General features: G+C 54.9%; 2 pseudogenes; both read left to right on the forward strand.

Annotated features, from left to right (window-relative positions):
- Positions 1-8,442: 8,442 nt before the first annotated feature.
- On the forward strand, positions 8,443-11,683 carry LOC128903396 (cytochrome b-like; annotated as a pseudogene).
- Positions 11,684-14,716: 3,033 nt separating this feature from the next.
- On the forward strand, positions 14,717-20,609 carry LOC128903395 (NADH-ubiquinone oxidoreductase chain 2-like; annotated as a pseudogene).
- Positions 20,610-23,644: the final 3,035 nt, after the last annotated feature.

The raw sequence follows: 23,644 nt of genomic DNA on the forward strand, positions 1-23,644 counted from the left end.
GCCAGAGCCGCAGCCCTACTGGAAAATGCTTCGTAGGCTGGCGCGGCGGTGCCACGTGGGCGCCGGTGTCGCCGAGGCTGACGGCCGCCGGAAAACCCGCAGCCCCACGGGCTGTGGGGTATGCGAGTGGCTGCCAAAGAGCTTTCCAAGGAGGCACGGCTTTCCCTCCTGGCTCTTCGGGTGTGGGAGCTGTCGCCAGAGCCGCGGCCGTACCGGAAAATGCTTCGCAGGCTGGCGCGGCGACGCCACGTGGGCGCTGGTGTCGCCGAGGCCGACAGCTGCCGGAAAGCCCGCAGCCCCACGGGCTGTGGGGCCATGCGAGTGGCTGCCAAAGAGCTTTCCAAGGAGGCACGGCTTTCCCTCCTGGCTCTTCGGGCGTGGGAGCTGTCGCCAGAGCCGCGGCCCTACCGGAAAATGCTTTACAGGCTGTCGTGGCGGTGCCACGTGGGCGCCGGTGTCGCCGAGGCTGACGGCCGCCGGAAAGCCCGCAGCCCCAGGGGCTGTGGGGCCACGCGAGCGGCTGCCAAAGAGCTTTCCAACGAGGCACGGCTTTCCCTCCTGGCTCTTCGGGCGTGGGAGCTGTCGCCAGAGCCGCGGCCCTACCGGAAAATGCTTCGCAGGCTGGCGTGGCGGCACCACGTGGGCGCCGGTGTCGCCGAATTTGACGGCCGCCGGAAAGCCCGCAGCCCCACGGGCTGTGGGGCCACGCGAGCGGCTGCCAAAGAGCTTTCCAAGGAGGCACGGCTTTCCCTCCTGGCTCTTCGGGCGTGGGAGCTGTCGCCAGAGCCGCAGCCCTACTGGAAAATGCTTCGTAGGCTGGCGCGGCGGTGCCACGTGGGCGCCGGTGTCGCCGAGGGTGACGGCCGCCGGAAAGCCCGCAGCCCCACGGGCTGTGGGGCCACGCGAGCGGCTGCCAAAGAGCTTTCCAAGGAGGCACGGCTTTCCCTCCTGGCTCTTCGGGCGTGGGAGCTGTCGCCAGAGCCGCAGCCCTACCGGAAAATGCTTCGCAGGCTGGCGCGGCGGCGCCACGTGGGCGCCGGTGTCGCCGAGGCTGACGGCCGCCGGAAAACGCGCAGCCCCACGGGCTGTGGGGTATGCGAGTGGCTGCCAAAGAGCTTTCCAAGGAGGCACGGCTTTCCCTCCTGGCTCTTCGGGCGTGGGAGCTGTCGCCAGAGCCGCGGCCCTACCGGAAAATGCTTTACAGGCTGTCGTGGCGGTGCCACGTGGTCGCCGGTGTCGCCGAGGCTGACGGCCGCCGGAAAGCCCGCAGCCCCACGGGCTGTGGGGCCACGCGAGCGGCTGCCCAAGAGCTTTCCAACGAGGCACGGCTTTCCCTCCTGGCTCTTCGGGCGTGGGAGCTGTCGCCAGAGCCACGGCCCTACCGGAAAATGCTTCGCAGGCTGGCATGGCGGCGCCACGTGGTCGCCGGTGTCGCCGAGGCTGACGGCCGTCGGAAAGCCCGCAGCCCCACGGGCTGTGGGGCCACGCGAGTGGCTGCCTAAGAGCTTTCCAACGAGGCACGGCTTTCCCTCCTGGCTCTTCGGGCGTGGGATCTGTCACCAGAGCCGCGGCTCTACCGGAAAATGCTTCGCAGGCTGGTGTGGCGGCGCCACGTGGGCGCCGCTGTCGCCGAATTTGACGGCCGCCGGAAAGCCCGCAGCCCCACGGGCTGTGGGGCCACGCGAGCGGCTGCCAAAGAGCTTTCCAAGGAGGCACGGCTTTCCCTCCTGGCTCTTCGGGCGTGGGAGCTGTCGCCAGAGCCGCAGCCCTACTGGAAAATGCTTCGTAGGCTGGCGCGGCGGTGCCACGTGGGCGCCGGTGTCGCCGAGGCTGACGGCCGCCGGAAAACCCGCAGCCCCACGGGCTGTGGGGTATGCGAGTGGCTGCCAAAGAGCTTTCCAAGGAGGCACGGCTTTCCCTCCTGGCTCTTCGGGTGTGGGAGCTGTCGCCAGAGCCGCGGCCGTACCGGAAAATGCTTCGCAGGCTGGCGCGGCGACGCCACGTGGGCGCTGGTGTCGCCGAGGCTGACAGCTGCCGGAAAGCCCGCAGCCCCACGGGCTGTGGGGCCATGCGAGTGGCTGCCAAAGAGCTTTCCAAGGAGGCACGGCTTTCCCTCCTGGCTCTTCGGGCGTGGGAGCTGTCGCCAGAGCCGCGGCCCTGCCGGAAAATGCTTTACAGGCTGTCGTGGCGGTGCCACGTGGGCGCCGGTGTCGCCGAGGCTGACGGCCGCCGGAAAGCCCGCAGCCCCAGGGGCTGTGGGGCCACGCGAGCGGCTGCCAAAGAGCTTTCCAACGAGGCACGGCTTTCCCTCCTGGCTCTTCGGGCGTGGGAGCTGTCGCCAGAGCCGCGGCCCTACCGGAAAATGCTTCGCAGGCTGGCGTGGCGGCACCACGTGGGCGCCGGTGTCGCCGAATTTGACGGCCGCCGGAAAGCCCGCAGCCCCACGGGCTGTGGGGCCACGCGAGCGGCTGCCAAAGAGCTTTCCAAGGAGGCACGGCTTTCCCTCCTGGCTCTTCGGGCGTGGGAGCTGTCGCCAGAGCCGCAGCCCTACTGGAAAATGCTTCGTAGGCTGGCGCGGCGGTGCCACGTGGGCGCCGGTGTCGCCGAGGGTGACGGCCGCCGGAAAGCCCGCAGCCCCACGGGCTGTGGGGCCACGCGAGCGGCTGCCAAAGAGCTTTCCAAGGAGGCACGGCTTTCCCTCCTGGCTCTTCGGGCGTGGGAGCTGTCGCCAGAGCCGCAGCCCTACCGGAAAATGCTTCGCAGGCTGGCGCGGCGGCGCCACGTGGGCGCCGGTGTCGCCGAGGCTGACGGCCGCCGGAAAACCCGCAGCCCCACGGGCTGTGGGGCTATGCGAGCGGCTGCCAAAGAGCTTTCCAAGGAGGCACGGCTTTCCCTCCTGGCTCTTCGGGTGTGGGAGCTGTCGCCAGAGCCGCGGCCGTACCGGAAAAAGCTTCGCAGTCTGGCGCGGCGACGCCACGTGGGCGCTGGTGTCACCGAGGCTGACAGCTGCCGGAAAGCCCGCAGCCCCACGGGCTGTGGGGCCATGCGAGTGGCTGCCAAAGAGCTTTCCAAGGAGGCACGGCTTTCCCTCCTGGCTCTTCGGGCGTGGGAGCTGTCGCCAGAGCCGCGGCCCTACCGGAAAATGCTTTACAGGCTGTCGTGGCGGTGCCACGTGGTCGCCGGTGTCGCCGAGGCTGACGGCCGCCGGAAAGCCCGCAGCCCCACGGGCTGTGGGGCCACGCGAGCGGCTGCCAAAGAGCTTTCCAAGGAGGCACGGCTTTCCCTCCTGGCTCTTCGGGCGTGGGAGCTGTCGCCAGAGCCGCGGCCCTACCGGAAAATGCTTCGCAGTCTGGCGCGGCAGCACCACGTGGGCGCCGGTGTCGCCGAGGTTGACGGCCGCCGGAAAGCCCGCAGCCCCACGGGCTGTGGGGCCACGCGAGTGGCTGCCTAAGAGCTTTCCAACGAGGCACGGCTTTCCCTCCTGGCTCTTCGGGCGTGGGAGCTGTCGCCAGAGCCACGGCCCTACCGGAAAATGCTTCGCAGGCTGGCATGGCGGCGCCACGTGGGCGCTGGTGTCGCCGAGGTTGACGGCCGCCGGAAAGCCCGCAGCCCCACGGGCTGTGGGGCCACGCGAGTGGCTGCCTAAGAGCTTTCCAAGGAGGCACGGCTTTCCCTCCTGGCTCTTCGGGCGTGGGATCTGTCACCAGAGCCGCGGCTCTACCGGAAAATGCTTCGCAGGCTGGTGTGGCGGCGCCACGTGGGCGCCGCTGTCGCTGAATTTGACGGCCGCCGGAAAGCCCGCAGCCCCACGGGCTGTTGGGCCACGCGAGCGGCTGCGAAAGAGCTTTCCAAGGAGGCACGGCTTTCCCTCCTGGCTCTTCGGGCGTGGGAGCTGTCGCCAGAGCCGCAGCCCTACTGGAAAATGCTTCGCCGGCTGGCGCGGCGGTGCCACGTGGGCGCCGGTATCGCCGAATCGGACGGTCGCCGGAAAGCCCGCAGCCCCACGGGCTGTGGGGCCACGCGAGTGGCTGCCAAAGAGGTTTCCAAGGAGGCACGGCTTTCCCTCCTGGCTCTTCGGGCGTGGGAGCTCTCGCCAGAGCTGCGGCCCTACCGGAAAATGCTTCGCAGGCTGGCGCGGCGGCGCCACGTGGGCGCCGGTGTCGCCGAGGCTGACGGCCGCCGGAAAGCCCACAGCCCCACGGGCTGTGGGGCCACGCGAGCGGCTGCCAAAGAGCTTTCCAAGGAGGCACGGCTTTCCCTCCTGGCTCTTCGGGCGTGGGAGCTGTCGCCAGAGCCGCGGCCCTACCGGAAAATGCTTTACAGGCTGTCGTGGCGGTGCCACGTGGTCGCCGGTGTCGCGGAGGCTGACGGCCGCCGGAAAGCCCGCAGCCCCACGGGCTGTGGGGCCACGCGAGCGGCTGCCAAAGAGCTTTCCAACGAGGCACGGCTTTCCCTCCTGGCTCTTCGGGCATGGGAGCTGTCGCCAGAGCCGCGGCCCTACCGGAAAATGCTTCGCAGTCTGGCGCGGCGGCGCCACGTGGGCGCCGGTGTCGCCGAATCTGACGGCCGCCGGAAAGCCCGCAGCCCCACGGGCTGTGGGGCCACGCGAGCGGCTGCCCAAGAGCTTTCCAACGAGGCACGGCTTTCCCTGCTGGCTCTTCGGGCGTGGGAGCTGTCGCCAGAGCCACGGCCCTACCGGAAAATGCTTCGCAGGCTGGCATGGCGGCGCCACGTGGGCGCCGGTGTCGCCGAGGCTGACGGCCGCCGGAAAGCCCGCAGCCCCACGGGCTGTGGGGCCACGCGAGTGGCTGCCTAAGAGCTTTCCAACGAGGCACGGCTTTCCCTCCTGGCTCTTCGGGCGTGGGATCTGTCACCAGAGCCGCGGCTCTACCGGAAAATGCTTCGCAGGCTGGTGTGGCGGCGCCACGTGGGCGCCGCTGTCGTCGAATTTGACGGCCGCCGGAAAGCCCGCAGCCCCACGGGCTGTGGGGCCACGCGAGCGGCTGCCAAAGAGATTTCCAACGAGGCACGGCTTTCCCTCCTGGCTGTTCGGGCGTGGGAGCTGTCGCCAGAGCCGCAGCCCTACTGGAAAATGCTTCGCAGGCTGGCGCGGCGGTGCCACGTGGGCGTCGGTGTCGCCGAGGCTGACGGCCGTTGGAAAGGCCGCAGCCCCACGGGCTGTGGGGCCACGCGAGCGGCTGCCAAAGAGCTTTCCAAGAAGGCACGGCTTTCCCTCCTGGCTCTTCGGGCGTGGGAGCTGTCACCAGAGCCGCGGCCCTACCGGAAAATGCTTCGCAGGCTGGCGTGCCCGCGCCACGTGGGCGCCGGTGTTGCCGAATCGGACGGCCGCCGGAAAGCCCGCAGCCCCACGGGCTGTGGGGCCACGCGAACAGTTGCCAAAGAGCTTTCCAAGGAGGCACGGCTTTCCCTCCTGGCTCTTCGGGCGTGGGAGCTGTCGCCAGAGCCGCGGCCCTACCGGAAAATGCTTCGCATTCTGGCGCGGCGGCGCCACGTGGTCGCAGGTGTCGCCGAGGCTGACGGCCGCCGGAAAGCCCGCAGCCCCACGGGCTGTGGGTCCACGCGAGCGGCTGCCAAAGAGCTTTCCAAGGAGGCACGGCTTTCCCTGCTGGCTCTTCGGGCGTGGGAGCTGTCGCCAGAGCCACGGCCCTACCAGAAAATGCTTTGCAGGCTGGCGCGGCGGCGCCACGTGGGCGCTGGTGTCGCCGAGGCTGACGTCTGCCGGAAAGCCCGCAGCCCCACGGGCTGTGGGGCCACGCGAGCGGCTGCCAAAGAGCTTTCCAAGGAGGCAGGGCTTTCCCTCCTGGCTCTTCGGGTGTGGGAGCTGTCGCCAGAGCCGTGGCCCTACCGGAAAATGCTTTACAGGCTGTCGCGGCGGCGCCACGTGGGCGCCGGTGTCGCCGAGGCTGACGGCCGCCGGGAAGCCCGCAGCCCCACGGGCTGTGGGGCCACGCGAGCGGCTGCCAAAGAGCTTTCCAATGAGGCACGGCTTTCCCTCCTGGCTCTTCGGGCGTGGGAGCTGTCGCCAGAGCCACGGCCCTACCGGAAAATGCTTCGCAGGCTGGCGCGGCGGCGCCACGTGGGCGCCGGTGTCGCCGAGGCTGACGGCCGCCGGAAAGCCCGCAGCCCCACAGGCTGTGGGGCCTCGCGAGCGGCTGCCAAAGAGCTTTCCAACGAGGCACGGCTTTCCCTCCTGGCTCTTTGGGCGTGGGAGTTGTCGCCAGAGCCGCGGCCCTACCGGAAAATGCTTTGCAGGCTGGCGCGGCGGCGTCACGTGGGCGCCGGTGTCGCCGAGGCTGACGGCCGCCTGAAAGCCCGCAGCCCCACGGGCTGTGGGGCCACGCGAGCGGCTGCCAAAGAGCTTTCCAAGGAGGCACGGCTTTCCCTCCTGGCTCTTCGGGCGTGGGAGCTGTCGCCAGAGCCGCGGCCCTACCGGAAAATGCTTCGCAGGCTGGCGCGGCGGCGCCACGTGGGCGCCGGTGTCGCCGAGGCTGACGGCCGCCGGAAAGCCCGCAGCCCCACGGGCTGTGGGGCCACGCGAGCGGCTGCCAAAGAGCTTTCCAACGAGGCAAGGCTTTCCCTCCTGGCTCTTCGGGCGTGGGAGCTGTCGCCAGAGCCGCGGCCCTACCGGAAAATGCTTCGCAGGCTGGCGCGGCGTCGCAACGTGGGCGCCGGTGGCACCGAGACTGACGGTCGCCGGAAAGCCCGCAGGCCCACGGGCTGTGGGGCCACGCGAGCGGCTGCCAAAAGCTTTCCAACGAGGCACGGGTTTCCCTCCTGGCTCTTCACCCGTGGGAGCTGTCGCCAGAGCGGCGGCCCTACCAGAAAATGCTTCGCAGGCTGGCGCGGCGGCGCCACGTGGGCGCCAGTGGCGCCGAGGCTGACGGCCGCCGGAAAGCCTGCAGCCCCACGGGCTGTGGGGCCACGCGAGCAGCTGCCAAACTGCTTTCCAACGAGGCACGGCTTTCCCTCCTGGCTCTTCGGGCGTGGGAGCTGTCGCCAGAGCCGCGGGCCTACCGGAAATGCTTCGCAGGCTGGCGCGGCGGCGCCACGTGGGCGCCTGTGTTGCCGAGGCTGACGGCCGCCGGAAAGCCCGCAGCCCCACGGGCTGTGGGGCCACGCGAGCAGCTGCCAAAGAGCTTTCCAACGAGGCACGGCTTTCCCTCCTCCTCTTCGGTCATGGGAGCTGTCACCAGAGCCGCGGCCCTACCGGAAAATGCTTCACAGGCTGGTTTGGCGGCGCCACGTGGGCGCCGGTGGCGCCGAGGCTGACGGCCGCCGGAAAGCCCGCAGCCCCACGGGCTGTGGGGCCACGCGAGCGGCTGCCAAAGAGCTTTCCAACGAGGCACGGCTTTCCCTCCTGGCTCTTCGGGCGTGGGACCTGTCGCCAGAGCTGCGGCCCTACTGGAAAATGCTTCGCAGGCTGGCGCGGCGGCGCCACGTGGGCGCCAGTGGCGCCGAGGCTGACGGCCGCCGGAAAGCCCGCAGCCCCACAGGCTGTGGGGCCACGCGACCAGCTGCCAAAGAGCTTTCCAACGAGGCACGGCTTTCGCTCCTGGCTCTTCGGGCGTGGGAGCTGTCGCCAGAGCTGCGGCCCTACCGGAACATGCTTCGCAGGCTGGCGTGGCGGGGCCATGTGGGCGCCCGTGGCGCCGAGGCTGACGGCCGCCAGAAAGCCCGCAGCCCCACGGGCTGTGGGGCCACGCGAGCGGCTGCCAAAGAGCTTTCCAAGGAGGCACGGCTTTCCCTCCTGGCTCTTCGGGCGTGGGAGCTGTCGCCAGAGCCGCGGCCCTACCGGAAAATGCTTCGCAGGCTGGCGCGGCGGCGCCACGTGGGCGCCGGTGGCGCCGAGGCTGACGGCAGCCGGAAAGCCCGCAGCCCCACGGGCTGTGGGGCCACGCGAGCGCCTGCCAAAGAGCTTTCCAATGAGGCACGGCTTTCCCTCCTGGCTCTTCGGTCATGGGAGCTGTCGCCAGAGCCGCGGCCCTACCGGAAAATGCTTCGCAGGCTGGCGCGGTGGCGCCATGTGGGTGCCCGTGTCACCGAGGCTGACGGCCGCCGGAAAGCCCGCAGCCCCACGGGCTGTGGGGCCACGTGAGCGGCTGCCAAAGAGCTTTCCAACGAGGCACGGCTTTCCCTCCTGGCTCTTCGGGCGTTGGAGCTGTCGCCAGAGCCGCGGCCCTACCGGAAAATGCTTCGCAGGCTGGTGTGGCGGGGCCACGTGGGCGCCAGTGTCGCCGAGGCTGACGGCCGCCTGAAAGCCCGCAGCCCCACGAGCTGTGGGGCCACGCGAGCGGCTGCCAAAGAGGTTTCCAACGAGGCACGGCTTTCCCTCCTGGCTCTTCGGGCGTGGGAGCTGTCGCCAGAGCCGCGGCCCTACCGGAAAATGCTTCGCAGGCTGGCGCGGCGGCGCCCAATTCATTCTCAGGGGCAATAATCCTCATAATTTCACACGGATTAACCTCCTCAATACTGTTCTGCCTAGCCAACACAAACTATGTACGCACACATAGCCGCATCCTCCTCTTAACACGCGGCCTACAGCCCCTACTACCCCTCATAGCTACATGGTGGCTCCTAGCTAACCTAACAAACATAGCCCTACCCCCAACCACAAACCTAATAGCAGAACTAACAATCATAATCGCACTATTCAATTGATCCACCTTCACAATCATTCTCACTGGAATTGCAACCCTACTAACCGCCTCCTACACCCTATTCATGCTATTAATAACTCAACGAGGAGTACTCCCCACCCACATTACATCAGTCCAAAACTCCAGCACACGAGAACACCTCCTAATAACCCTCCACATCATCCCTCTACTCCTCCTAATCCTAAAACCAGAGCTAATCTCAGGAATCCCCTCATGCAAGTATAGTTTAACCCAAACATTAGATTGTGATTCTAAAAATAGAAGTTAAACCCTTCTTACCTGCCGAGGGGCGGTTTAACCAACAAGAACTGCTAATTCTTGTATCTGAGTCTAAAACCTCAGCCCCCTTACTTTTAAAGGATAACAGTAATCCATTGGTCTTAGGAGCCACCCATCTTGGTGCAAATCCAAGTAAAAGTAGTGGAAATCGCATTACTCCTTAACACTTTCATAACCCTAACACTAGCAATCATCCTAATGCCAATCCTACTTCCCTTCCTATCCAAAAACTTTCAAAACTCCCCCACCACCATCACCCACACAGTCAAAACCGCCTTTCTAACAAGTCTAGTACCAATAACCCTATTTATACACTCAGGCATAGAGAGCATTATCTCCAACTGAGAATGAAAATTCATCATAAACTTTAAAATTCCTATTAGCCTTAAAATAGACCAATATTCCCTAATATTCTTCCCCATTGCACTATTTGTAACATGGTCTATTCTCCAATTTGCATCATGATACATAGCCTCCAACCCCCACATCACAAAATTCTTTCACCATCTCCTAATATTCCTAATCGCCATACTAACCCTAACCATTGCCAACAACTTATTCCTCCTCTTCATCGGATGAGAAGGAGTTGGAATCATATCATTCTTATTAATCGGCTGATGGCAAGGACGAGCAGAAGCCAATACAGCTGCTCTCCAGGCCGTCCTTTATAACCGAATTGGAGACATTGGCATTATCTTAAGCATAGCATGACTTGCCTCATACACAAACACCTGAGAAGTACAACAAGCCTTCACCCCAACCCAAACTCCCACACTCCCCCTCCTTGGCCTAATCCTAGCAGCAACAGGAAAATCAGCCCAATTTGGCCTCCACCCATGACTGCCAGCTGCCATAGAAGGCCCAACTTCAGTCTCTGCCCTACTCCATTCCAGCACTATAGTAGTAGCCGGAATCTTCCTACTAATTCGCACCCACCCCATACTTTCCAGCAACCAAACTGCCCTTACCACATGCTTATGCCTAGGCGCACTATCCACACTATTCGCCGCCACCTGTGCAATCACACAAAACGACATCAAAAAAATCATTGCCTTCTCCACATCCAGCCAACTGGGGCTTATAATAGTTACCATTGGACTTAACCTCCCGCAACTTGCCTTCCTACATATCTCAACACACGCCTTCTTCAAGGCCATACTATTCCTTTGCTCCGGATCAATCATCCACAGCCTAAATGGAGAACAAGACATTCGAAAAATAGGAGGCTTACAAAAAATACTCCCCACAACCACCTCCTGCTTAACTATTGGTAATTTAGCCCTAATAGGAACTCCCTTCCTAGCCGGATTCTACTCAAAAGACCTAATCATCGAAAGCATAAACACCTCATACCTAAACACTTGAGCCCTCCTTCTAACCTTACTAGCCACATCATTCACCGCAACCTACACCCTACGCATAACACTACTCGTCCAAACAGGATTCACCCGAATACCCACAACTGTCCCAGTAAATGAAAACGATCGGGCAATCATCAATCCAATCACCCGCCTCGCTCTAGGTAGCATTACAGCTGGCCTACTCATCACATCCTTCATTTTACCAACAAAAACCCCTCCAATAACCATGCCAACACTCACAAAAACTGCAGCCATCATTGTTACAACCCTAGGCATCATCCTCGCCTTAGAGCTTTCAAACATAGCCCACACCCTAACCTCACCAAAACAAACCACACTCATAAACTTCTCCACCTCATTAGGATTCTTCAACCCCTTATCCCATCGCCTCACCTCTACAAATCTACTAAACAGCGGACAAAAAATTGCATCCCACCTAATTGACCTATCCTGATACAAAAAAATAGGCCCAGAAGGGCTCGCTGACCTCCAACTCATAATAACCAAAACCTCTACCACCTTCCACTCCGGATTAATCAAAACCTACTTAAGCTCATTCGCCCTATCCGTCCTCATCATCCTACTAGCACATAGACCCAAACCCGCAACCCCAATGGCCCCAAATCTACGAAAATCCCACCCTCTCCTCAAAATAGTTAACAACTCACTAATCGACCTACCCACCCCACCAAACATCTCTACTTGATGAAACTTCGGATCCCTACTAGGTATCTGCCTACTGACACAAATCCTAACAGGGCTTCTGCTAGCCATACATTATACCGCAGACACAACCCTAGCTTTCTCATCCGTCGCCCACACATGTCGAAATGTACAATATGGCTGACTAATCCGAAACCTCCACGCAAACGGAGCATCATTCTTCTTTATCTGTATCTACTTCCACATCGGACGAGGGTTCTACTACGGCTCCTACCTCTACAAAGAAACCTGAAACACAGGAGTTATTCTCCTCCTAACCCTAATAGCGACTGCCTTCGTAGGATATGTCCTACCATGAGGACAAATATCTTTCTGAGGTGCTACAGTCATTACTAACCTATTCTCAGCAATTCCATATATCGGCCAAACTCTCGTAGAGTGAGCCTGAGGTGGCTTCTCAGTGGACAACCCAACACTAACCCGATTCTTTGCCCTCCATTTCCTACTTCCATCCTAGTAGGATCAACCCAACTACATCCTAGTTGCTAACCTCTTCATCCTAACATGAGTAGGCAGTCAACCCGTAGAACACCCCTTCATCATCATTGGACAACTGGCCTCCCTAACCTACTTCACCATCCTACTACTCCTATTCCCCGCTATCGGAGCCCTAGAAAACAAAATACTTAACTACTAAAAACACTCTAATAGTTTAACAAAAACATTGGTCTTGTAAGCCAAAGACTGAAGATTGCACCCCTTCTTAGAGTTTCCCCTCAGAAAAAGAGGACTTAAACCTCTATCTCCAACTCCCAAAGCTGGTATTTTACACTAAACTATTCTCTGACCCCCCCTAAACTGCCCGAATAGCACCACGAGATAACCCCCGCACCAACTCCAACATGACAAACAGGGTCAACAGCAATCCCCAACCCGCTACCAAAAACATCCCAACCCCACAGGAATAAAACATTGCTACCCCACTAAAATCCAACCGAACAGAAAACATACCCCCACTATCAACAGTAACCACCCCAGGGTTCCAAAATTCAACAAGCCCCCCAACAACCCCTCCCACCACAAGCACTAGAACAAGCCCCGCCCCATACCCAACAACTCATCAATCGCCTCAAGTCTCCGGAAAGGGATCCGCAGCCAAAGACACAGAATATACAAAAACCACCAACATTCCCCCCAAATACACCATAAACAATACCAAGGATACAAAAGAAACCCCCAAACTTAATAATCATCCACACCCTGCAACAGAAGCTAAGACCAAACCAACTACCCCGTAATAGGGGGAAGGATTAGACGCAACTGCCAAACCCCCCAAGACAAAACATAACTCCAAAAAGAGTACAAAATAAGTCATAGCAGTTTCTGCTTGGTCTCTTCCCAAGACTTACGGCCTGAAAAGCCGTCGTTGTTTAACCTCAACTACAGAAACCATATCTTCATTTCTTCATTTTCTTTCTTTTTTGTCCCCCCCCTAACCCCCCCACGAACATGTCCCCCCCCTACCCCCCCTAACCCCCCCACGAACATGTCCCCCCCCTACCCCCCCAACACTTGACATACGCGTATAAGCTCCCATGTACCTCTTTGCATTCACCCACGCACCCCATTATACATGCCAGCCAATGTTTAACAACCATTAATATCTAAGCGGGTATTCTCCCTCTCCGACCCATCCTCTCTTCCAGAGGATATCCCACCCAATGGATACCGAAATCCTTTACAATATCAGTACTAAAACCATTTCCTCGTTAGGTTATACATACCAATTTCCCTGCATACGGCAGTGCTTGTCTGCCCCCTTGAATGAAATGCTGAGGCATGGCCATCCAAAATCTCTCGAGGTACACAAAGCTTCGTACCAGGTGGATTTATTAGTCGAGCTCCTCACGTGAAATCAGCAACCCGGTGTGAGAAAGATCCTACACTACTAGCTTCAAGACCATTCTTTCCCCCTATACCCCTAGCCCATCTTGCTCTTTTGCGCCTCTGGTTCCTATGTCAGGGCCATACCTAGGTTAGTCCTCTCAACTTGTACTTCACCGATACATCTGGTCGTCTATTTATCAACATCTCACCCGTGATCGCGACATCCGACCGTTTTGGCACCTTTGGTTCCTTTTTTTTTTTCTGGCGTCTTCAATAAACCCCTCCAGTGCACCGAGGTACACCCAATCTATAGACATGGACCCTCCCTGGTATTCGCGCGGAGTTTGGCCCTCAGGAATACCTCAACGTCATGGTTGTCAAGGTATGGGGAATCATCTCCTCACTGATGCACTTTGCCAAACAACTGGCTATGGTGAGCCCACAGACTATTATCTGTGTTATTTAATGAATGCTCTATGGACATGATTTTACACTTTTCATTTCCTCTAATTTTCTAAACAAAACTAGGGAGTTCTAACTGAAAGATTAACCGTGTTTTTTCACGTATTTTATCATCATCTTTTTCACATGTCAACAGCAGTGATGTTCCATTAAAAAAGAACATACACAATTCTGTGTTTGTATATTCGAACAACACACCACATATTTTAAAAGAAACTCCCCTGAAAACAACAAACAACAAACAACAAACAACAAACAACAAACAACAAACCAAATGATTCTCGTCTCCGTAGCTTAACAACCAAAGCATGGCACTGAAGATGCCAAGATGGCCGCCACATGCACCCGAAGACAAAAGACTTAGTCCTAACCTTACCGTTAATTCTTGCTAGACATATACATGCAAGTATCCGCGTCCCAGTGTAAATGCCCTCGAGTCCTTACTAAGGAGAGAGGAGCGGGTATCAGGCACACTCATAGCTGTAGCCCAAGACACCTTGCTAGGCCACACCCCCACGGGTACTCAGCAGTAGTTAACATTAAGCAATAAGTGCAAGCTTGACTTAGTTATAGCAATCCCAGGGTTGGTAAATCTTATGCCAGCCACCGCGGTCACACAAGAGACCCAAATTAACCGTATACGGCGTAAAGAGTGGCACTATGATATCACGACAACTAGGATTAAGATGCAGCTAAGCTGTCATAAGCCCAAGGTGTACTTAAGATCGCCCTTAAGATGATCCTAGCACTTTTGATTGATTTAACCCCACGAAAGCTAGGGTACAAACTGGGATTAGATACCCCACTATGCCTAGCCCTAAATCTCGATGCTTACCGTACCAAAGCATCCGCCCGAGAACTACGAGCACAAACGCTTAAAACTCTAAGGACTTGGCGGTGCCCCAAACCCACCTAGAGGAGCCTGTTCTATAATCGATAACCCACAATTCACCCGACCACCTCTCGCCAAAGCAGCCTACATACCGCAGTCGCCAGCTCACCTTCCCTGAAAGCCCAATAGTGAGCACAATAGCCCAACCTGCTAGTAAGACAGGTCGAGGTATAGCCTATGAGGTGGGAGAAATGGGCTACATTTTCTACGATAGAAAACCCACGGAAGGGGGCATGAAACAACCCCCGGAAGGCGGATTTAGCAGTAAAGTGGGACAATAAAGCCCCCTTTAAGTTGGCCCTGGGGCACGTACATACCGCCCGTCACCCTCCTCACAAGCCACGGACAACCATAACTAATAAGCCTTATGGCTAAAGATGAGGTAAGTCGTAACAAGGTAAGTGTACCGGAAGGTGCACTTAGCATACCAAGACGTAGCTATAAAACAAAGCATTCAGCTTACACCTGAAAGATATCTGTCAAACACCGGATCGTCTTGAAGCTTACTCTAGCCCAACCACACTGCACAAACAGCAATGACAAAAATCCACTCTACCACCTAACTAAAACATTCTTTAAACTTAGTATAGGCGATAGAAAAGACCCCCGCCTGGCGCGATAGAAATTTTGTACCGTAAGGGAAAGATGAAATAACAATGAAAAGCCAAGCAGTAAACAGCAAAGATTCACCCTTGTACCTTTTGCATCATGATTTAGCAAGAACAACCAAGCAAAATGATTTTAAGCTTGTCCCCCCGAAACCCAAGCGAGCTACTTGCAAGCAGCTACCCCTGAGCGAACCCGTCTCTGTTGCAAAAGAGTGGGATGACTTGCCAGTAGAGGTGAAAAGCCTACCGAGCTGGGTGATAGCTGGTTGCCTGTGAAATGAATCTTAGTTCCCTCCTGACCCTCCTTCCCCGGACACAAACCCTAACCCATATGTAATGAGTCAAGAGCAATTTAAAGGAGGTACAGCTCCTTTAAAAAAGGATACAACCTCCACTAGCAGATAATCACCCAACTTCTTCCCATATTGTAGGCCTTCAAGCAGCCATCAATAAAGAGTGCGTCAAAGCTCCACACACAAAAATTCAACAACAACATGACTCCCTTCCCACCAACAGGCTAACCTATACTAATAGGAGTATCAATGCTAAAATGAGTAACTGGGGGCTACCCCCTCAATCAAGCGCAAACTTACATCCCCACATTATTAACAGATATAAATAATACCTCAATTAAAACAAGACCAAAGTATTGACCCGCCCTGTTACCCCAACTCAGGAGCGCATATTTAGAAAGATTAAAATCTGTAGAAGGAACTAGGCAAACCCAAGGCCCGACTGTTTACCAAAAACATAGCCTTCAGCCCACCAAGTATTGAAGGTGACGCCTGCCCAGTGACACAACGTTTAACGGCCGCGGTATCCTAACCGTGCAAAGGTAGCGCAATCAATTGTCCCATAAATCGAGACTTGTATGAATGGCTAAATGAGGTCTTAACTGTCTCCTACAGATAATCAGTGAAATTGATCTTCCTGTGCAAAAGCAGGAATACCCACATAAGACGAGAAGACCCTGTGGAACTTAAAAATCAGCGACCACCACACACAAACCTAACCCTACCAGGCTCACTACCCCCAAACTCTGGCCCGCATTTTTCGGTTGGGGCGACCTTGGAGAAAAACAAACCCTCCAAAAATAAGACCACATCTCTTGACCGAGAGCAACCCCTCAATGTACTAACAGTAACCAGACCCAATACACTTGACCAATGGACCAAGCTACCCCAGGGATAACAGCGCAATCTCCTCTAAGAGCCCACATCGACGAGGAGGTTTACGACCTCGATGTTGGATCAGGACATCCTAATGGTGCAGCCGCTATTAAGGGTTCGTTTGTTCAACGATTAACAGTCCTACGTGATCTGAGTTCAGACCGGAGCAATCCAGGTCGGTTTCTATCTATGATACACTTTCTCCAGTACGAAAGGACCGAGAAAGTAGGGCCAATACCACAGGCACGCCCTCTCCCCAAGTAGTGCACCCAACTAAATTACCTAAGGACACCCCACACTACTACCCCTAGAAAAGGACCAGCTAGCGTGGCAGAGCTTGGTAAATGCAAAAGGCTTAAGCCCTTTACCCAGAGGTTCAAATCCTCTCCCTAGCCCCCATGGCCCACCCACCTACCCTAACTTACCTCATCATGTCCCTGTCCTATGTGGTCCCAATCCTAATTGCCGTAGCATTCCTAACCCTAGTTGAACGGAAAGTGCTAAGCTATATACAAGCTCGAAAAGGCCCAAACATTGTAGGCCCATTCGGACTATTACAGCCTGTGGCTGACGGAATCAAACTATCCACCAAAGAACCAATTCGTCCATCTACTTCCTCCCCATTTCTCTTCCTTATAACCCCCATACTAGCTCTTCTTTTAGCACTTACTATCTGAATCCCTCTTCCCCTTCCATTCTCCCTAACCGACCTAAATCTAGGCCTCCTCTTCCTCTTAGCTATATCCAGCCTAGCAGTTTACTCAATTCTATGATCGGGTTGAGCCTCAAACTCAAAATACGCCCTAATCGGGGCCCTACGAGCAGTAGCACAAACCATTTCCTACGAAGTAACACTAGCCATTATTCTCCTATCCGTAATCCTACTTAGCGGAAACTACACCCTAAATACCCTCGCCATCACCCAGGAACCCCTATACCTTGTCTTCTCCTCGTGGCCCCTTGCAATAATATGATATATTTCAACCCTCGCTGAAACAAACCGCGCCCCCTTCGATCTCACAGAAGGAGAGTCAGAACTGGTATCCGGGTTTAACGTAGAATATGCTGCTGGACCATTCGCCTTATTCTTCCTAGCCGAATACGCAAACATCATATTAATAAACACACTAACTGCTATCCTATTCCTAAACCCAAGCTCACTAAACCTCCCACAGGAGTTATTCCCCATAGTCTTAGCCACAAAAGTCCTACTGCTCTCCTCGGGCTTTCTATGAATCCGTGCCTCTTACCCACGATTTCGCTACGATCAACTCATACATCTGCTTTGAAAGAACTTTCTCCCATTAACACTAGCATTATGTCTTTGACACACTAGCATGCCAATCTGCTACGCAGGCCTACCTCCTTACTTAAGGAAATGTGCCTGAACGTAAAGGGTCACTATGATAAAGTGAACATAGAGGTACACCAGCCCTCTCATTTCCTAAATAATACTTAGAAAAGTAGGAATCGAACCTACACAAGAGAGATCAAAACTCTCCATACTTCCTTTATATTATTTCCTAGTAAGGTCAGCTAATAAAGCTATCGGGCCCATACCCCGAAAATGAAGGTCTAACCCCCTCCCTTACTAATGAACCCCCATGCTAAGCTAGTCGCATCCTTAAGTCTACTCCTAGGAACAACCATCACAATCTCAAGCAACCATTGAGTAATAGCCTGAACTGGACTAGAAATCAACACGCTCGCCATCATCCCCCTCATCTCAAAATCCCACCACCCTCGAGCCATCGAAGCCGCAATCAAGTACTTTCTAGTGCAAGCCGCCGCTTCAACCCTAGTCCTCTTCGCAAGCATGAACAATGCATGACACACAGGACAATGAGGTCTCACCCTACTAACTCACCCCACTTCATGTCTACTCCTCACAGCTGCAATTGGAATAAAACTAGGATTAGTTCCATTTCATTTCTGATTCCCAGAAGTACTTCAAGGCTCATCCCTAACCACTGCCCTGTTACTATCAACAATAATAAAATTTCCTCCAATCACCATTCTATTCATAACATCACACTCCCTCAACCCAACATTACTAACCATCATAGCAATTGCATCAGCAGCCTTAGGTGGATGAATGGGATTAAACCAAACACAAATCCGAAAGATTTTGGCCTTCTCATCCATCGCCCACTTAGGTTGAATAACGATCATCATCATTTACAACCCAAAGCTCACCCTATTAACCTTCTATCTATACTCTCTAACAACCACTGCTGTCTTTCTCACCCTAAACACAATTAAAGCCGTAAAACTATCAACAATAATAACCTCCTGAACAAAGACCCCCATACTCAACGCCACTCTCATACTAGCCCTACTATCACTAGCAGGACTTCCCCCTCTCACAGGATTCTTGCCTAAATGACTCATCATCCAAGAATTAACTAAACAAGAAATAACAACAGCAGCCACAATCATTGCCATATTATCCGTACTAGGATTGTTCTTCTACCTTCGCCTCGCATATTACTCAACAATCACACTCCCACCAAACTCTACAAATCACATAAAACAATGACACATTAACAAACCAACAGGCTCTCCAATCGCCATCACTACCTCCCTATCAATCCTATTACTACCCCTCTCCCCAATAATCCTGACCACCGTCTAAGAAACTTAGGATAACCCCTTAAACCGAAGGCCTTCAAAGCCTTAAACAAGAGTTGAAACCTCTTAGTTTCTGTTAAGATCCGCAGGACATTAACCTGCATTTCCTGAATGCAACCCAGACGCTTTTATTAAGCTAGGACCTCCCCGAGACAGATGGGCCTCGATCCCATAAAATTCTAATTGACAGTTAGATGCCCGAACCAGCAAGCTTCTGCCTATCAGACTCCGGTACACTTTTAATGTACATCAATGAGCTTGCAACTCAACATGAACTTCACCACAGAGTCGATAAGAAGAGGAATTGAACCTCTGTAAAAAGGACTACAGCCTAATGCTTCAACACTCAGCCATCTTACCTGTGACCTTTATCAGTCGATGATTATTTTCAACAAACCACAAAGACATCGGCACCTTATACCTAATCTTCGGTGCATGAGCTGGCATAGTGGGTACTGCCCTTAGCCTACTCATTCGTGCAGAACTTGGCCAACCCGGAACCCTCCAAGGAGACGACCAAATCTACAACGTAATTGTCACCGCTCACGCCTTCGTAATAATCTTCTTCATAGTAATACCAATCATGATTGGTGGCTTCGGAAATTGACTAGTCCCACTTATAATTGGTGCTCCTGACATAGCATTTCCACGCATAAACAACATAAGCTTCTGACTGTTACCCCCATCATTCCTACTCCTCCTAGCCTCTTCCACAGTAGAAGCCGGAGCCGGCACAGGGTGAACAGTATATCCCCCCCTAGCTGGTAACCTGGCCCATGCTGGAGCTTCAGTAGACCTAGCAATTTTCTCCCTTCACTTAGCAGGTGTATCCTCCATTCTAGGTGCCATTAACTTTATCACTACAGCCATCAACATAAAGCCCCCTGCCCTCTCACAATATCAAACCCCCCTATTCGTATGATCTGTACTCATCACTGCCGTCCTATTATTACTTTCACTTCCAGTGCTTGCTGCAGGCATCACTATGCTACTTACAGACCGAAACCTAAACACAACATTCTTTGATCCCGCCGGAGGCGGTGACCCCGTACTATATCAGCACCTCTTCTGATTCTTTGGTCACCCAGAAGTATACATCCTAATCCTACCAGGCTTTGGAATCATTTCTCATGTTGTAACATACTACGCAGGTAAAAAAGAACCATTCGGCTATATAGGAATGGTCTGAGCCATACTATCCATTGGGTTCCTAGGTTTCATTGTCTGAGCTCACCACATATTTACAGTCGGAATAGACGTAGACACCCGAGCATACTTCACATCTGCCACTATAATCATTGCTATTCCTACAGGCATTAAAGTATTTAGCTGATTAGCTACATTACACGGAGGAACTATCAAATGAGATCCCCCAATACTATGAGCCTTAGGCTTCATCTTCCTCTTCACCATTGGAGGCCTCACGGGAATTGTCTTAGCAAACTCCTCCCTAGACATCGCCTTACACGACACATACTACGTAGTTGCCCACTTCCACTATGTCCTCTCAATAGGAGCAGTTTTCGCCATCTTAGCAGGATTTACCCACTGATTCCCCCTATTAACAGGCTACACCCTCCACCCCTCATGAACTAAGGCCCACTTTGGGGTAATATTCACAGGGGTTAACTTAACATTCTTCCCACAACACTTCCTAGGCTGAGCTGGTATGCCACGACGATACTCTGACTACCCAGATGCATACACCTTATGAAACACCATGTCCTCTATCGGCTCGCTTATCTCAATAACAGCTGTAATTATACTGATATTTATCATCTGAGAAGCCTTCGCATCAAAACGAAAAGTCCTGCAACCAGAGCTAACCGCCACCAACATCGAATGAATCCACGGCTGCCCACCTCCATATCACACCTTCGAAGAACCTGCCTTCGTCCAAGTCCAAGAAAGGAAGGAATCGAACCCTCATATGCTGGTTTCAAGCCAACCGCATCAAACCACTCATGCTTCTTTCTTATGAGGTGTTAGTAAACCAATTACATAGCCTTGTCAAGTCTAAATCACAGGTGAAAGTCCTGTACACCTCACATGGCTAACCACTCACAATTCGGCTTTCAAGACGCCTCATCACCCATCATAGAAGAGCTCGTCGAATTCCACGACCATGCCCTAATAGTCGCACTGGCAATCTGTAGCCTAGTCCTCTACCTCCTAGAACTCATACTCATAGAAAAACTATCCTCAAACACTGTTGATGTGCAAGAAGTTGAACTAATCTGAACAATCCTACCAGCTATCGTTCTCATCCTCCTTGCTCTCCCTTCACTATAAATCCTATATATAATAGATGAAATTGATGAACCCGACCTGACCTTAAAAGCTATCGGCCATCAGTGATACTGAAGCTACGAATACACAGACTTCAAAGATCTCTCGTTCGACTCATACATGATTCCCACAACAGAACTCCCACTGGGCCATTTCCGACTCTTAGAAGTAGACCATCGTGTTGTCATCCCCATAGAATCCCCCATCCGCATCATCGTCACCGCAGGCGATGTACTTCACTCCTGAGCTATTCCCACCCTGGGAGTAAAAACTGATGCAATCCCAGGACGACTAAACCAAACATCATTCATCACCACCCGACCAGGGATCTTCTACGGTCAATGCTCTGAAATCTGTGGAGCCAACCACAGCTACATACCAATCGTGGTAGAATCAGCCCCCCTCACTTACTTCGAGAACTGATCTTCACTACTATCATCCTAATCATTAAGAAGCTATGCATCAGCACTAGCCTTTTAAGCTAGAGAAAGAGGACCACCACCCCTCCTTAATGAAATGCCACAACTTAATCCCAACCCGTGATTCTTCATTATATTAGTATCATGACTAATCTTCTCCCTAGTTATCCAACCTAAGCTTCTATCATTTATCCCAACCAACCACCCCTCCAACAAAACATATTCAACCACCAAAACCACACCTTGAACCTGACCATGAACCTAAGCTTCTTCGATCAATTCACAAGCCCATGCCTACTAGGAATCCCACTAATCCTCCTCTCCATACTATTCCCCACCCTATTACTCCCAGCCCCAGACAACCGATGAATCACCAACCGCCTCTCCACCCTACAACTTTGATTCGTCCACCTGATCACAAAACAACTAATAATCCCGCTGAACAAAGCAGGCCATAAATGAGCTCTAATCTTAACCTCACTAATAACATTCCTACTCACAATCAACTTACTGGGCCTACTACCCTACACATTCACCCCAACTACACAACTATCCATGAACATAGCACTAGCCTTTCCCCTCTGACTTGCAACATTGCTCACAGGCTTACAAAACCAACCCTCAGCCTCATTAGGCCATCTCCTCCCTGAAGGCACACCTACACCCTTAATTCCCGCCCTAATCCTAATTGAAACAACCAGCCTACTCATCCGTCCTCTAGCCTTAGGTGTCCGCCTCACAGCAAACCTCACCGCAGGCCACTTACTAATCCAACTCATCTCCACAGCCACTACCGCCTTACTCCCAATCATCCCTGCCGTATCCATTCTAACCGCACTAATCCTACTCCTACTAACCATCTTAGAAGTAGCCGTAGCCATAATCCAAGCATACGTCTTTGTTCTCCTACTCAGCCTGTATTTACAAGAAAACATCTAATGGCACACCAAGCACATTCCTACCACATAGTGGACCCAAGCCCATGGCCCATTTTCGGAGCAGCAGCCGCCCTACTCACTACCTCCAGACTAATTATATGATTCCACTACAACTCATCTCAATTACTAACCCTGGGCCTACTTTCTATAATTCTAGTCATACTGCAATGGTGACGAGACATCGTACGAGAAAGCACATTCCAAGGCCATCACACTCCCACCGTCCAAAAGGGCCTGCGATATGGGATAATTCTGTTTATTACATCCGAAGCATTCTTCTTCCTGGGCTTTTTCTGAGCATTCTTCCACTCCAGCCTAGTCCCAACCCCAGAACTAGGCGGGCAATGACTCCCTACAGGAATTAAACCCCTCAACCCCTTAGAAGTCCCCCTACTAAACACCGCCATCCTCTTAGCCTCAGGTGTTACAGTGACAGAGCACATCAGAGCATCACAGAGGGTAACCGAAAACAAGGAATCCACGCACTAACCCTAACCATCTTACTGAGGTTCTACTTCACAGCACTCCAAGCAATAGAATACTACGAAGCACCATTCTCAATTGCAGACGGTGTATACGTATCAACCTTTTTCGTCGCTACAGGATTCCACGGACTACATGTCATCATCGGATCCTCATTCCCATCAGTATGCCTGCTACGCCTAATTAAATACCATTTTACATCTAACCACCACTTTGGCTGCGAAACATTTTCCAGTAGGGCCGCGGCTCTGGCGACAGCTCCCACGCCCGAAGAGCCAGGAGGGAAAGCCGTGCCTCATTGGAAAGCTCTTTGGCAGCCGCTCGCGTGGCCCCACAGCCCGTGGGGCTGCGGGCTTTCCGGCAGCCGTCAGGCTCGGCGACACCGGCGCCCACGTGGCGCCGACACGCCAGCCTGCGAAGCATTTTCCGGTAGGGCCGCAGCTCTGGGGACAGCTCCCACGCCCGAAGAGCCAGGAGGGAAAGCCGTGCCTCGTTGGAAAGCTCTTTGGCAGCCGCTCGCGTGGCCCCACAGCCCGTGGGGCTGCGGGCTTTCCGGTGGCCGTCAGCCTCGGCGACACCGGCGCCCACGTGGCGCCGACACGCCAGCCTGCGAAGCATTTTCCGGTAGGGCCGCAGCTCTGGGGACAGCTCCCACGCCCGAAGAGCCAGGAGGGAAAGCCGTGCCTCGTTGGAAAGCTCTTTGGCAGCCGCTCGCATGGCCCCACAGCCCGTGGGGCTGCGGGCTTTCCGGCGGCCGTCAGCCTCGGCGCCACCGGCGCCAAGGTGGCCCCACCACGCCAGCCTGAGAAGCATTTTCCAGTAGGGCCGCGGCTCTGGCGACAGCTCCCATGCCCGAAGAGCCAGGAGGGAAAGCCGTGACTCGTT

Source organism: Rissa tridactyla, unplaced genomic scaffold (assembly GCF_028500815.1).
Source record: "Rissa tridactyla isolate bRisTri1 unplaced genomic scaffold, bRisTri1.patW.cur.20221130 scaffold_305, whole genome shotgun sequence".
NCBI classification, from domain to species: domain Eukaryota; kingdom Metazoa; phylum Chordata; class Aves; order Charadriiformes; family Laridae; genus Rissa; species Rissa tridactyla.